The 13,699-nt window shown below is 45.7% G+C and overlaps 1 protein-coding gene and 1 long non-coding RNA gene across 9 annotated transcripts in view; one reads left to right on the top strand and one right to left on the bottom strand.

Moving 5' to 3' along the window:
- Nucleotides 1-917: 917 nt before the first annotated feature.
- LOC148775899 (uncharacterized) lies at nt 918-7,484 on the bottom strand. The gene is made up of 3 exons (XR_016038924.1): nt 7,349-7,484; nt 5,617-5,726; nt 918-1,233 (listed from the first exon to the last, which is right to left on the bottom strand). It is a non-coding gene; the product is annotated as an uncharacterized LOC148775899 (long non-coding RNA).
- LOC129557884 (liprin-alpha-1-like) overlaps nt 7,294-13,699 on the top strand; it is a 149,939-nt gene continuing 143,533 nt past the window's right edge. For 6 of the 8 annotated variants that reach the window (XM_088842799.1, XM_088842798.1, XM_088842797.1 and 3 more), the window contains exon 1: nt 7,296-7,415. The gene's annotated coding sequence lies outside the window, so the exon portion shown is untranslated. Of the gene's footprint in view, nt 7,416-13,699 lie in introns of all 8 variants that reach the window. The other 2 variants (XM_088842800.1, XM_088842803.1) reach the window with 2 other exon arrangements.

The following is a 13,699-nucleotide window of genomic DNA, read 5'->3' on the forward strand; positions in this document are numbered from 1 at the left end:
TCTGCACCTTAGTCACTCTGGACAGAGGCAGCTCTGGGCAGTGACAAGATGGGGGGACAGGGATTTAGATCTGGGCTCTGGCCCCAGTTCAGCTCCAGTCCTCTTTGTGAGATGTTGGCAGACCTCTGCCCTTTGAGGCCCTCCATTTCCTCATCTAGGAAGTGGAGGTTTGACAGTATTGTTCCTGAGGCTGTTCTCGGTTGAAAGATACAAAACTAGAGGATTTGTGGTATTCCGGAGGAGAGTTTGGGGTACGTGTGCTATTGCCCCTAAAATCGATTCACATCACTTCTCCTGCAGCTAAGGCTGAGGGGTTATCTTATTATCTCTCCTTCCTTCCCGTCCAAGGGAAGGGATTCACCAAGGCCCGGGACTCACCTTACTCCCTAGCTCATGAAGTCCTTGTGTGGGCAGTACTGGTCGGTCCTTTCACCTCACTCCCTCCGTCACTCCTTCCCTTTCTCCACCCGCTGCCGCCCCCCCCTCCCCGCCACCTTTCCATTCATTTCTACGTCTGTGACATGTAAAATTCTTCGGGGCTTCCCTGGTGGCTCAGTGGTTAAGAATCCACCTGCCAATGCAGGAAACACGGGTTCGATCCCTGGTCCAGGAAGATCCCACATGCTGTGTGACTACTAAGCCTTTGTGCCACAACTACTGAGCCTGTGCCCTACAGCCCAGGAGCCACAACTACTGAGCCCACGTGCCACAACTATTGAAGCCCACACGCCCTAGGGCCTGTGCTCCACAACAAGGGAAGCCACCGCAATGAGAAGCCTGTGCACTGCACCTTGAGGGCAGCTCCCGCCTGTGCAACTAGAGAAAAAAAGCCCTCACGGCAATGAAAATCCAGCACAGCCAAATAGAAATAAAATAATAAAAAATAAAATTCTTTGTTTATTAATGTAGAAAACAACTTAAGCAGGAGGGTATTGTACTGGGGGCGATGCTGAGTAGTTCACAGAGTGGACAGAGCATTGGAGAACCTGACTTGGAAAAAGGGCAAGTGAGAAACCAGGACATCTGGGCGGCAGTGCTACTGGACAGTCTCATCAGGGTACCACTGTTGAACCAAATATACCCCAGCCATGTTTCCTATCCACGTCTCAATCTATTAAAGATTCATAGTCCTAGAAGAGGGAGGGTAAACAGCCAAGCTGGTGTCACTTGCTTGCTTCTTCGCTGGGAGAGGATAGAACTCTGGGCTTCGCAGTACCCCTGAGACTGTAGAGCCTGGAGGAGAAATAAGTCCATAAAAGGATATCAAGATGATATTTGGAAGGGAGAATGGATACTGTGTAAGGAAGTTAAAAAACAAACACAGAAACATATTAAACCCATACTCCACCCAACCATCTACCCATTCATCTCTCCATCTGTCCATTTATCTATCTATACTTTCGGCCAACCAAGAAACACACTTAAACAAAAAAGCCAAAACCTTTTATTTTGTATTGGGGTATAGCTGATTAACAATGTTGTAACAGTTTCTGGTGAACGGTGAAGGGACTAGGCATACATATACATGTATCCCTTCTCCCTCAAACTCCCCTCCCATCCAGGCTGCCGCAAAATAGTGAGCAGAGTTCCCTGTGCTAGATCTGTAGGTCCTTGTTGGTTATCTATTTTAAATATAGCAGAAGAAACACACTGAAAAAGCCTTTTTTTTTTTTTTGGTCTGTGTGGCATGTAGGATCCTAGTTCCCTGACCAGGGATGGAACCTGTGCCCTCTGCATTGGAAGAGTGGAGTCTTAACCACTGGATCACCAGGGAAGTCCCTGAAGAAACATTTTTTATTCAGCACCGCTGGCTCAGTCGGTAAAGCATCTGCCTGCAATGAGGGAGACCCAGGTTCGATCCCTGGGTTGGGAAGATCCCCTGGAGAAGGAAATGGCAACCCACTCCAGTACTCTTGCCTGGAAAATTCCACGGACTGAGGAGCCTGGTAGGCTATAGTCCATGGGGTCGCAAAGAGTCGGACACGACTGAGAGACTTCACTTTCCCTTTCATGTTCCAGAGGCCATACCAGGCACCTGATAGAGTGCAAACGTATCCCTCAGAAATATCCCAAGAGTCTTCTTGGATGTACATACAAAGGATGTATTTATGGAGCTGAAACAAAGAAGAGGACCCAGAGAAAGGAATTCATGTCTATCCACGCACTGGAGGGCCTCTAACAACATTTCTAGGGACAGAGTGACTCGCTTTGCATGCGGGCAGACAAGGGATGGTTTTTGTGGACGTGTATTGCAGGAGATTGCTCACCACAAGTGCACAACAGGGTGTGGCCAGGATTTAACCTCTGAATCCTAGGCTCTGCCTCTAGTCTCTTTACCTCTCTAGCATTAAGGAAGTCCTAGTTCCTTTTTAACAGCTCTCAAACGGGGACTGTGAATATAAGAATCCCTGCCCGGCAGTGTTCTTGCCTGGAGAATCCCAGGGACGGGGGAGCCTAGTGGGCTTCCGTCTATGGGGTCACACAGAGTCGGACACAACTGAAGTGACTTAGCAGCAGCAGCCCGGTATAACTCAGAGAAGTTCTGTGAAGTGGGGTGAGTTAGTGGGTGTGAGGTACTTTCCAAGTACAAAGACAGAGAACTATTTTTGCTGTGCTTATTTCTGTCTCCAGAATGGCTAATGAGAACACTCCTGGCTCACGTGTCCCTCTCACTTCTTTCCAGTCCTCACTGCCCTCCACCTAGCGGTCACCACGGAGAGAGTCTGGTGAGATTTTTGGTTCTTTAGGCTGGTGGATGAATGTCCAGGATAATCACTGCTATTCACCTTGGAACCTTGGATCTGTGAATGGTCAGGGCTCTGTGGGCCCCATCCTGGTTGGAAACAGTCCCTGGGTGAGTGTGTGTGTGTGTGTGTGTGTGTGTGTGATAGATCCCGGTTTCTTGTAGAGGTGAATACAGTGACTCAGAAAGCCCTGAAATACGTGGGTGGCTCAGCTTTCAGTTCACAGTAGAAAGGAGCTGGTTCTCCAAGTTTTTGCTAAGTCAGCGCAAGAGATCAGAGCTGAGATCAGAGGGTGAAACAGATATTGTCTGGAAATTGCCCCATGCTTACAGGACCCAGGCCATGACCCTGGGTGAAGCTTGTCAATTCCCAGTGCCTGTTTTGTCATCTGTAAAACGGGTGGCTTGCCTGTTGGTGGTGTTGCCTGATCTTTGTCACTTGTCCTAGGATGAATATCTGTCCACGCACAGGCCCCCAGGTCAGCTCTTGCAGCTAACAGTCATTCCTCATATGGAAAGCACTCTCTGCGCTGCCTTTCATTGCTGGTGGTCTAAACACACTGCCACCTCTCTGGAGGGTTGCTTGGCAAAATTCAGTCGAATTTTTAAAGTGCATACTGTATTTAATAAGCACTAGCAATTCTACTTCTAGGAATTGATCTTACATTCATATGCACACGTGCACAAACTAATATTTACAAAATAGTCATGGTCTGTAACAATGAACGCTGCAGACAGCCTCATTGTCCATCAGGAAGGGGCTGACTGGGGCTTCCCCCATGACTCAGTGGTAAAGAATCTGCCTATTGACATGCAGGAGCTGCAGGAGATGTTTGTTCGATTCCTGGGTCAACAAGAACCCCTGGAAGAGCGCATGGCAATCCACTCCGGTATTCTTGCCTGGAGAATTCCATGGACAGAAGAGCCTGGTGGGCTACAGTCCACAGGGTTGCAAAGAGTTGAAAACAACTGAAGGGCCTGAGCATGCAAGGGGCTGATTAATCTGGTGCTTCCATATAATGGAATTTTAGGCCGCTACTAAAAAGAATGATGTAGTTCTTTATGTGCAGTTATGAAATGATCTCTAAGATACAAGAGGTAAGAAACAGAGTAGCTTTTGAAGTGTGCTTCATGTGTGTGACAAAAGAAAACTCATCCATGCTTGTAAATATACAGATTCTCTTCTGGAGGCTCGTGGGAAACTAGTAATAATTACCTTCCCTTCCTATCAGAAAGGGCAATGCAAAGGAGGCCTGGGGGCATGGGTAAGAGGGGCAGTGCTTTTTTTCTTTTAAGCTTTCAGACACTTAAACCATGAGTTTAGGGACTTCCCTGGCAGTCCAGTGGTTAAGACTCCAAGCTCTTAATGCAGGGGGTACGGGGTTCAATCCATGGTAGGGGAACTAAGACCCTACATACTGCATGGCAGAGCCCAAAAGAAAAAGGTGAGTTTATTTAGGACAAAAGTACACTTTGAAACATTGACATGAGTCCTTCTTTTTTAATTTGTTATTCTTATTATTATTTTACTTTTTGGCCACGCTGCACAGCATGTGGGCTCTTAACTCCCTGACCAGGGGTTGAACCCAGGTTCCTGGCATTGGAAACACGGAGTATTAACCACTGGAGCACCAGGGAAGCCCCAACATGTATCATTTTAAACAGTTCAGTTCAGTCGCTTAGTCGTGTCCGACTCTTTGCGACCCCATGAACCACAGCACGCCAGGCCTCCCTGTCCATCACCAACTCCCGGAGTTCACTCAAACTCATGTCCATCGAGTCGGTGATGCCATCCAGCCATCTCATTCTCTGTCGTCCCCATCTCCTCCCACCCCCAATCCCTCCTAGCATCAGACTCTTTTCCAGTGAGTCAACTCGTCGCATGAGGTGGCCATAGTACAGTATAACCATTCAAAATTATTATAGTATATATTTTCAGTTTCTGGTAAAAAAGAAATAACCTTTTTTACATGACTCCTTCACCCAACTTGCTTGATCTTTTTTCTAAAATTTTAATTTTATATTGGAGTGCCACTTTGCTGACAAACGTCTGTATAGTCAAAGCGATGGTTTCTCCAGTAGTTATTTATGGATTTGAGAGTTGTACCATAAAGAAGGCTGAATGCCTAAGAATTGATACTTTTGAACTGTGGTGTTGGAGAAGACTCTTGAGAGTCCCTTGGATTGCAGGGAAATCAAACTAGTCAATCCAAACGAAAAGCAGCCCTGAATATTCACTGGAAGGGCTGATGCTGACGCTGAAGCTCCAATCCTTTGGCCACCTGATGCGAAGAACTGACTCATTGGAAAAGACCCTGATGCTGGGAAAGATTGAAGGCAGGAGGAGAAGGGGACGACAGAGGATGAGACGGTTGGATGGCATCAGTGGACATGAGTTTGAGCAAGCTCCAGGACAGAGTGAAGGACAGGGAAGCCTACTGTGCTGCAGTCGAAAAGAGAAGGACATGACTTAGCGACTGAACGACAACAGTTGATTAACAATGTTGTGTTTCATGTGTTCAAGAAAGTGATTCAGTTAAACATATACATGTATCTGTTCTTTTTCAAAATCTTTTCCCATTTAGGTTATTACAGAATATAGAGCGGAGTTCCCTGTCCTTGTTGATTATCTATTTTAAACGTAATAGTGTGTGTATGTCAATCCTGAACTCCCAACTTATTCCTCCCCACCAGAGGGATGCTATTTTTGTATCTTCAGAATTTAGTATCATGTGGATTTTCTGTCAGTTTATAAACAGTCATCTGGCAGGAAGTGCCCAGGAGTCCCTTGGCATTTCAGGCTCGGTCTTAGAGTCTCTTTGATCTCTAAGTCCAGTGAGGGACCCAGGTCTCACGGGGGTGGGACAACTCACCCAGAGGCTCATCCTTGCTGCAGTCTTTCACCCAATCCCTCGTCCCACCAGCTGCATTGGCTTTTGGAATCGTGCTTTGGCCCCAAAAACACAGCCTTCTGTGCCTTCCCCTAGAAGAAGAATGACGTCTGAACCCTGGGAAAGGAGGGACGGATTACTATCCCCTCCAATAGGGGTGTTGTGTAGTGGAAACTGCACCGGCTTTGCAGCTGCACAAGCTTAGTTTCCAATTCCAGCTTCTGCTGCAGAAGCTGTGAAAGTTCAAGAAACTGCCGTGATCTTGCTAGACGGTCTGCTCATCTGTAAAACGGGCTGACTGCTACTGAGTCCTGGGGCTGGAAAGATGAGAGGAGGTCATTGTATACAGTGCCTGGCACACAGCAGCTGCTCCGCGAATAGCTGCAGCTGCGCCCATGGTCACTGAAGTTGGGGTGGCCTCTTCTCACGAGGGAGGGAAGAACGGTGGTGGGTGGAATTGAGGGCCCCCTGAGCTTGGCCCCTTGCTGGGTAGAGGTGAAAGGGCATGGTGCCTGCCTGCCAGGAATGCTCAGTGATTAAGTAGTCTGAGAGAGCCTCAAGTCTGCAGCCGCCTCTCTGTAGCTCTGACGTCTGGAGATGGTGTGGTCGGCCCCAAGGTGACTGTTTGCAGGACGGGACTTGCCCTGGTGTTCATGGTGGTGACTCTGGTCAAGGAAGAGCCTGACTCAGGAAGAAGCAGGAGTGCTGGAAGCTGCTCTGGGAGGCTGGCATGACCCCGGCATCAGGGGTTCTTATTTCCTGGCTCCACACGTGACTCTGCAGCACACTGGCCTTTCCTGCCACTTGGAAATTGTTTTAAAAATGGGCTTTTCCTCCCAGCTACAGAAACACCCGCGCCTTCAAGGCGGGGGCAGTGGTGGAGGGCACAGAGTTTCGAGTAAGGCCCGCCTGGCTTGGAGTCCTTGCCTGGATGTTGATTCACTCATTGGCTGTGTTCTTTAACTTTTCAGAGCCTCAGTTTCCTTGTCTGTGAAATGGGGATAATAATGCTGCCTACTTTTCACTGTGAGGATTCACAGAGATGTGTGAGGCAGTACAAAAATGTTGTCTCAGGAGAGCTGGTTAAAGCTGAGCTGATTGGTCTAAAATGAGGGCAAAAATCTTCTTAGGGAGGGAATTACTGTTGGGTTTGGGGAAAAGGTGCATAATGGGCATGTCTGATTAAAAAGGGGAGACTCCCTGCGTTACCCCACCCTTCCTCTGTTGTCTAGAGAGAGCTAATTTTTCTGCAAAAGAAAGAAACAGGTTTGAGGGTTTTCATGGTCAGTGTGAGAGCTGGTGTGGAGTCGTGAGGGAGAAGAAGGGAGATGCCCAAGGGTCCCAGGGCTCCCCCATCCCTGGCATTCTCCAGGCAAGAACACTGGAGTGGGTTGCCATTTCCTTCTCCAATGCATGAAAGTGGAAAGGGAAAGTAAAGTCGCTCAGTCCTGTCTGACTCTTCGCAACCCCATGTACTGCAGCCTACAGGGCTCCTCCGGCCATGGGATTTTCCAGGCGAGAGTACTGGAGTGGGTTACCACTGCCTTCTCTGATTTAACTGCTACCCAGAAGCTGGGCTCAAAATGCGAGCTCGCAGCCGAGCGAGCGCAGCGCGCCTGCGCCGTACGTGCGCGCGCATGCTCCCCGCCCCCGCCCGCCCCCGCGCCCTGGCAGTTGGAAAAGCTCGCCGGCGCTCGTCGCTGATGCCGCTTACCTGAGGGACCCGCGGCCGCCCCCGGCCGGCGTCGCAGCCTCCCGGGAGCCCGGCCCCGAGGTGTGAGGTGAGCCCCGGGTCGTGCAGGCCCCTTCCCGTCCGGCGCAGCGGGAAAAGGAGTCGGGAGTGGGGACTGAGGAGGTGCCGCCGCGGCTGCCCGCTCCTCGGTCTGACCCTGTGCCGAGGAGGCACCAGCGGCCGCGGCCCCTCCTCCTCAGGGAGCGTTATTCGCGTCGCCGCCGAAACAACAGCCGCGGGCGCAGCGCTGTGGAGGGGTGTCTCGGGGCTTTCTCGGGGCGGGCGGCGGGCCGGCGGGGCGCGGAGGAGCCCGAGTTTGGGGCTGGGCGCCGGGGCGGGCCGATGCCCGCGGACGGGGTTGACCCTCTGGGTCCCGAGCCCGCGCCGATCAGCCTGTTGGAGGGCGGCCCGCGCTCCCTCCGCGCCGCGCTCCCTGCGCCAGCCCTGGGGCTCGGTCGGCGCCGCGGGGGCGTGTGGCGCTCCCGGGCCGCTGGGGGCTGTGGGGGGAGGCCGCGGCCGCTGGCGGGAGGGCAGTGCGCCGAGGGCTGGGCGCGGGGGCGCCGGGGCTTCCCGGGGCCGGGCGGCGTCGCAGCATCTGGACTGCCTCCTGTTTCTAGTCCTGAATGTTGTCCCCTCTCTTCCCTCCCGTCAGTTTTGCAAAGTCTGCATATTCCTCCTCGAGCTTTCCCCCTCTGCCCCCTTGGACGCTCCGTGTGTTTGCCCTGGGGTAGGGCGGTGAGATTCATCCGTAGCCTCTGAGACTTAGCAGCAGCAGCAGCAAACATGTCAAGGCATTGTAGCATCTTCCTAGAGGCCTTTATCAGAGTTAGGTGCCTTCCTCAATAAGAGAAAAAGGGGTGTGTTTTCTTTCGTTCTTAAAAGAACAAAAGCATGTGCCACTAATTTAGGCAGAGGAGCCAACTTGAAGTTGCAGCATATCTAGGAAGGAGGACAAAAGGTCTGGGTTTTGGCCCAGAATAAATGAAATTTTGAATTTTGGTTCCCTTCTGAATGTAGGCAGACAGAACAGCAGAGCAGCTCAGCAGCTATAGAAATAAATGACTGCTCTATAAGGTTAGTCAAGCAAGATATTATTTTATAGAAGTAGTTTGGAGAGACCTGTAATGTTTACTTACGGGAATTGGGTTACTTGGCAAAGCTAATATCGCAGGAGCAAGGAAACAGAGACTTGACAAGGGGGATGTTACCTCCCTCTTGAGCCTTCTTTTAGCCTTTAGTGATGTGCTGACAGTCAAAGGGATAGAGGAATCCATAGTTCTGTTATTAAGAACCATTTACTCCTCAAGATAATGCTTTCCATCCGTACTTTTTTTTTTCCCCCATCTGTACTTTTAGGCAAATCAGTGCCATCTTTTTCCTCCAGAAGAAGAAGGAAAATAACAAAAAAGTGTTTGTTTGAAGTACCAAACCACAACATAGAGGTAATAAGATAGGAAAGTGATGTAAAAGCTTAAGTGGCCTGGCTTCCAAAGATAGAGCTGAAAATAAAAGATAATCGAGATGCAATTCTTCTTACAGTGTTGTTTTTTCTATAGGGGGTTCTTCCTCTACCCCCCTCCCCCCAAATGCTTTGAAACTGTCAGGAAAGTAAGGTAATTAGTAAAGCCTAGTGCCCTACCTTCTCTTTCCTCCTCCTCCGTTATTTATTTTTTTCTCATCCGCTGATATTCCCTGCCTCTCCGTCTCTCCCGAATCTACCAGTGCCCTATTAATAGAAGAAGAAAGGACTGTAGGTTCTTTCATCCCGTTTTCATCTTAGGTACTGTATTCCTCTGAACTTTGTTTTGTGCTTTGAACATTGAGGTGGATTTTTGTAGAGAGATCCCCAGCCATGATTGAGATATTTGAAGTAGGGAGCCTTGCGGGGAAGATAAACAGTAAAGTGCACGTTCTTTCTTTGTATAGCACAGTGCTGTGAGAGCGTCATCATTGGACAGAGAGAGGGGCTTTTAAATTCCCTGTAAGTCCTCTGTTGCCCACTTCACAGTCAGAGAATCTCTCTCTCCAACTTAAGTTTCGTATGTGTTGGTAAAACTATGAGATTTCATACTGAAAACTTACTCTGAGCTTGTTAGTTTGTTGATGTTAGACTGCTGTTGACTTTATTTTCTTCAGGAGACTTGTGATAGGAAACAGTTCTTACTGCATCTTTACCTTCTTTCACAGGGAAGAGCAGTGTTGGCCTCAAGTGTTTTTTAACCCCTAAATCTCTAGAGTTAGAGACGTTTAAAGCTGCAGTTGGCCACAAAAAGAGCAGTAGTGCAAATGAAAAGCAAGATTTTGAAATATGTACCAGAGGAATTGTTCAGTATAGATTTGTGAGAAGGGTCACAGCGTCTTGAGGAAACAAGGGAAGGTTTTTAATAGTGGCATTTCCGGAAGGTTAGGAATGAATGTTTGAAGAGTAACAACTCCTCCTTGACTAGAAAACAGTTTTAACTGACTGTTGCATCGTAAATGGTGAATCTATCTTTGAGTTACAGTCTTTGAGTTATGCTGAGAACTAGCAACAGTTTCGGTGGATCCAAGGAATGCACTGTGAATGAAGTTTAAGAAAAAACAACTAGGCTAGTAGGCCTAAAAAAATCTTTGTCCCCAAAGTTTATCTCATTAAACTAATTTTATAGTCAAAACATGCAACCATGCTAAAGGGGGGGAAAAATCAGGAGCTTGATATTAGAGCATTTTCTGAACACATTTTAATGAAAAAGGGAAACCAGGCTGGAATTTCAACCTGATTTTTTTTTTTTAAAGTCCAGATTCTGGCTATCTTTCAACTTTCCAGTTTTGCTTTTAGTTTTAAAAGAGCTTCTGCTTTCTCTAATCTTAAAAGTAATGTATAATTTGTAAGATGGACTGGATTTTGATGCCTACTGTTCATTTTAATCTTGAACTTGAATGTTTTCCCTGTATTTTTTTAAGCCCCATCACTCAGCACACTGGAAGATTAGATTATCTTTTGTAATCAGTAGATGACTAGATGGACTTTAAAAATTAGATAAAGTAGCAAAGTGATACCTTGAGATTAGTAAGAATCTAGGCCCTCAGAATTAAATATGGAGCTATATAAACTTTAGCAACCAGAAAACAGTATCCTGAGAGTGAATTTATTTAAAAAAAAAAAAAAAAGATATGGAAAACAAAAGGCCAAAACCCACATGAGTTTTAGGAAAAGGAATCTAGCACTTTGAGCAGTGATATGCTCTCAGTGTGTACTTTGCTGTTTATGTTCCTTGAGAGAAGAAGCTTCAGAGGTAGTGATTGCTAATCCTTATAATGCAGTCTTGGAAAACTCTGAAAGAAGACAAAAGAATATCCTCCTGTTCCCATTGTAGCCAGTGTGTTTGAGGCAACCTTTAATTTCTGAATTGGAAACGCAAAATGTTACGTACATTTGTAGTGTGTCAAGATAAGTAAATCTAAGCTGAGAAAGATGAAAGGAATCACTTTCTGTACAGGAAGTGTGAATTGGAATAGAATTGCTAACATCTTTTGTTGCAGGGCCTTGCTGACAAGCCCCCAGGGCCCACTTTTGTCATTGTCTCTTCTGGGATTCAGCCTGCTTTCTTTCCTCTTCACAGTTGCCATCTCCTGCTTTTCCCACCTGAGTTCTTTGGGTCTGGCTTTGTAGCCAGCCTCTGAAGACAGTTCCAAGACTGCATCCCCTTTATTGCTGTTCTTCAGGACAAATACTCACCTTATTTTATGGGCTTTTACTTTTTATCTTCAAAAGAGAACTGGTAAATTGGGGAATATCAGATTCCTGATGTTACACATTGATAAAAATTAAAGTGTAGGGTTCAGTGTATCTAGTCCTTTTTGTTTTCTGATGAAATAATCATCAGGTCACTTAATCTGAAATTAGTTTTCCCAGATATCTTGTATTGCTCTGTAAAGAAGTGAATGTCTCTTTTCTCAGGGTTAGGGCATGGAAAACTGTTTACAGACCCCTCATTTTCTACTGGTCCTTGGCGCCTGAGACTGTTCCCTCCAGTTAATCCAGCAATTCCCTTATTCAGCTGAGATTCTGCAGATTTCTGTAGTCAAAGATATAATATCAAAAAGAATACAAAAAATCTTTTAACCTTTATGTAATCAGTTGCTGTATTTTGTCAGTATTTCTTGGTTTGCTCAATCTTCTGTGTCCTGCTGTCTGAAACTTACAGCTTCTTCAAGGATGGTTCTCTTAGGAAAAAGGATTGTTGCTATCCATACTCACGTGATCCTGATTAGAAGCATTTATTTCACTATATTATTGAAAAACAATTTAGAATATATATCAACTTTTTTTTTTTAAATTGTGCATAATATTTGGTTCAGCTGAGAGGTGATCTGATTTTTTTTCAGTAGTGAAAATCAATTTTTGACTCAGTCTGAGTTTATCATCTTTTTTTTTTTTGCTTTTCTTGCTGCCTGTAGTAGGGCATTTTTGTGTCCCTTGGCTTGTTACTTAATCAACAGTCAGTAAACATTGATTCAAGTAGTAGTATTGTCAGCACACATTTACAGATTTAGCAGACTTAATTTTCCCGTACACAAATAACATGTGACAGATTTAAAAATAACATTTCAGCATTTATAATACTTTACTCCTTTTTTGTTTTGTTTCTGTTTTTTGACCACGCTGTGCAGCTTGTGGCACCTTAATTCTCTGACAAGGGATCAAACTCGAGCCCCCTGAAGTAGAAGTGTGGAGTCCTGGGAAGTCCCTATAATATTGTATTTTTAAACAATTCAGGTAGTTTTATTCTGTTTCATGTATGTATATTTTTGACAAAAGTGGGAGACTCTATGCTGTTTTGTAAACCATTTAAAATTTTATTTTTCACTTACTGTATTGTTACTGTCTTTTCAAGTCAGCATATACAGATCCTGCTCATCATTTTTAGTGAGTGTGTTATGTGTTGGTTGTGCTGTAGTTTAACCAATTCCTTATTGGTAGACTTTCAGATTGTCTCTGGGTTTTTATTTTATAAACAGTGTTGTACTAACATTTCAGTTATACATCATGTGTACTTGTGTTTACTTGCTTAGAATAAATTGTAGAATAGGTCTGCTGAATCAAAGTATATACATTTTAAGAGCTTTTGATGTCCATAGCTATTTTTTTGAAATACCAACTAGTTTACTTTTCCTCCAGTAGTACTTGAAAATGGAGAATTTCCTGGCGGTCTAGTGGTTAGACACTTCACTGCCTTGGTCTGGGTTCAGTCCTTGTTTGGGGAACTAAGACTCTGCAAGCTGTGAAGGAGTGAAGGACAGCCAAAAAAAAAAAAAAAAAAAGAAAAATGTATCTCCAAGTGTGGGAATGTTGAAGATATTCTTTTTTCTGCACCCTCTCCTATGCTGTGTTCTGTTATTCTTTTTGCTCATCTGATTGGCAAAAATGTTATATATCATGTTTGTATGTTTTTATTAGTAAAGTTGAATATCTTTTCATGTGTTTGTTGGCCATTTGTATTTCTTTTGTAAATGTATGTCCTTTTTCCATTTTTCTGTTAAAGTAGTATTCTTTATCTGCTTTTTAAAAAAATTCATTTTATATATTACTTTTGCTCAGCACATAATTCGGAGGAGGCAATGGCAAGCCACTCCAGTACCCTTGCCTAGAAAATCCCATGGATGGAGGAGCCTGGTAGGCTGCAGTCCGTGGGGTCGCTAAGGGTCGGACACGACTGAGCGACTTCACTTTCACACATTGGAGAAGGAAATGGCAACCCACTCCAGGGTTCTTGCCTGGAGAATCCCAGGGATGGGGGAGCATGGTGGGCTTCCGTCTATGGGGTCACACAGAGTTGGACACGACTGAAGTGACAGCAGCAGCAGCAGTGTTCCCTTTAGCTTTTATTTTTTAAGTTGCAAGCAGATGAACATGCTGCATAAGCAGCAAACTACAAACATGGAACTTATATGGATGTTTTGATACTGTAGCGAAATAAAGCTTTCAGGGCTTGACATATTTAATGATATGCATAATTGTTACCGTGCTGCATGATAAGCTTCCATATACATGACTGTGTTTAATATCACTTTTCCATAGCCAGACATCACATTTCTGGGCCCAGCTTGAAGGAGGAAACAATACAATGGCAGGCCAAGAAGCTTTCACAAATATTTCTTACTTAGAGATTTCAGTATTAGAGAGATGAGACGTTTGGGGCAGAGGTCGCTTGTAACTTTGGTGTTCCTAATTCCTAAGGTTGTAGACTTTGCTTTTCCCTTCTTCTACTCAAGACCATATGCTTGAGGGAAAAATTGGGAAGATTCAGCCATGGCTTTACTTTCTCCAAATAGTTTTTTCTGCCCAGTAAT

The sequence above is a fragment of the Moschus berezovskii genome, chromosome 13, assembly GCF_049115385.1.
Source record: "Moschus berezovskii isolate FMDL1 chromosome 13, NW_MosBer_1.0, whole genome shotgun sequence".
Classification (NCBI taxonomy): Eukaryota; Metazoa; Chordata; class Mammalia; order Artiodactyla; family Moschidae; genus Moschus; species Moschus berezovskii.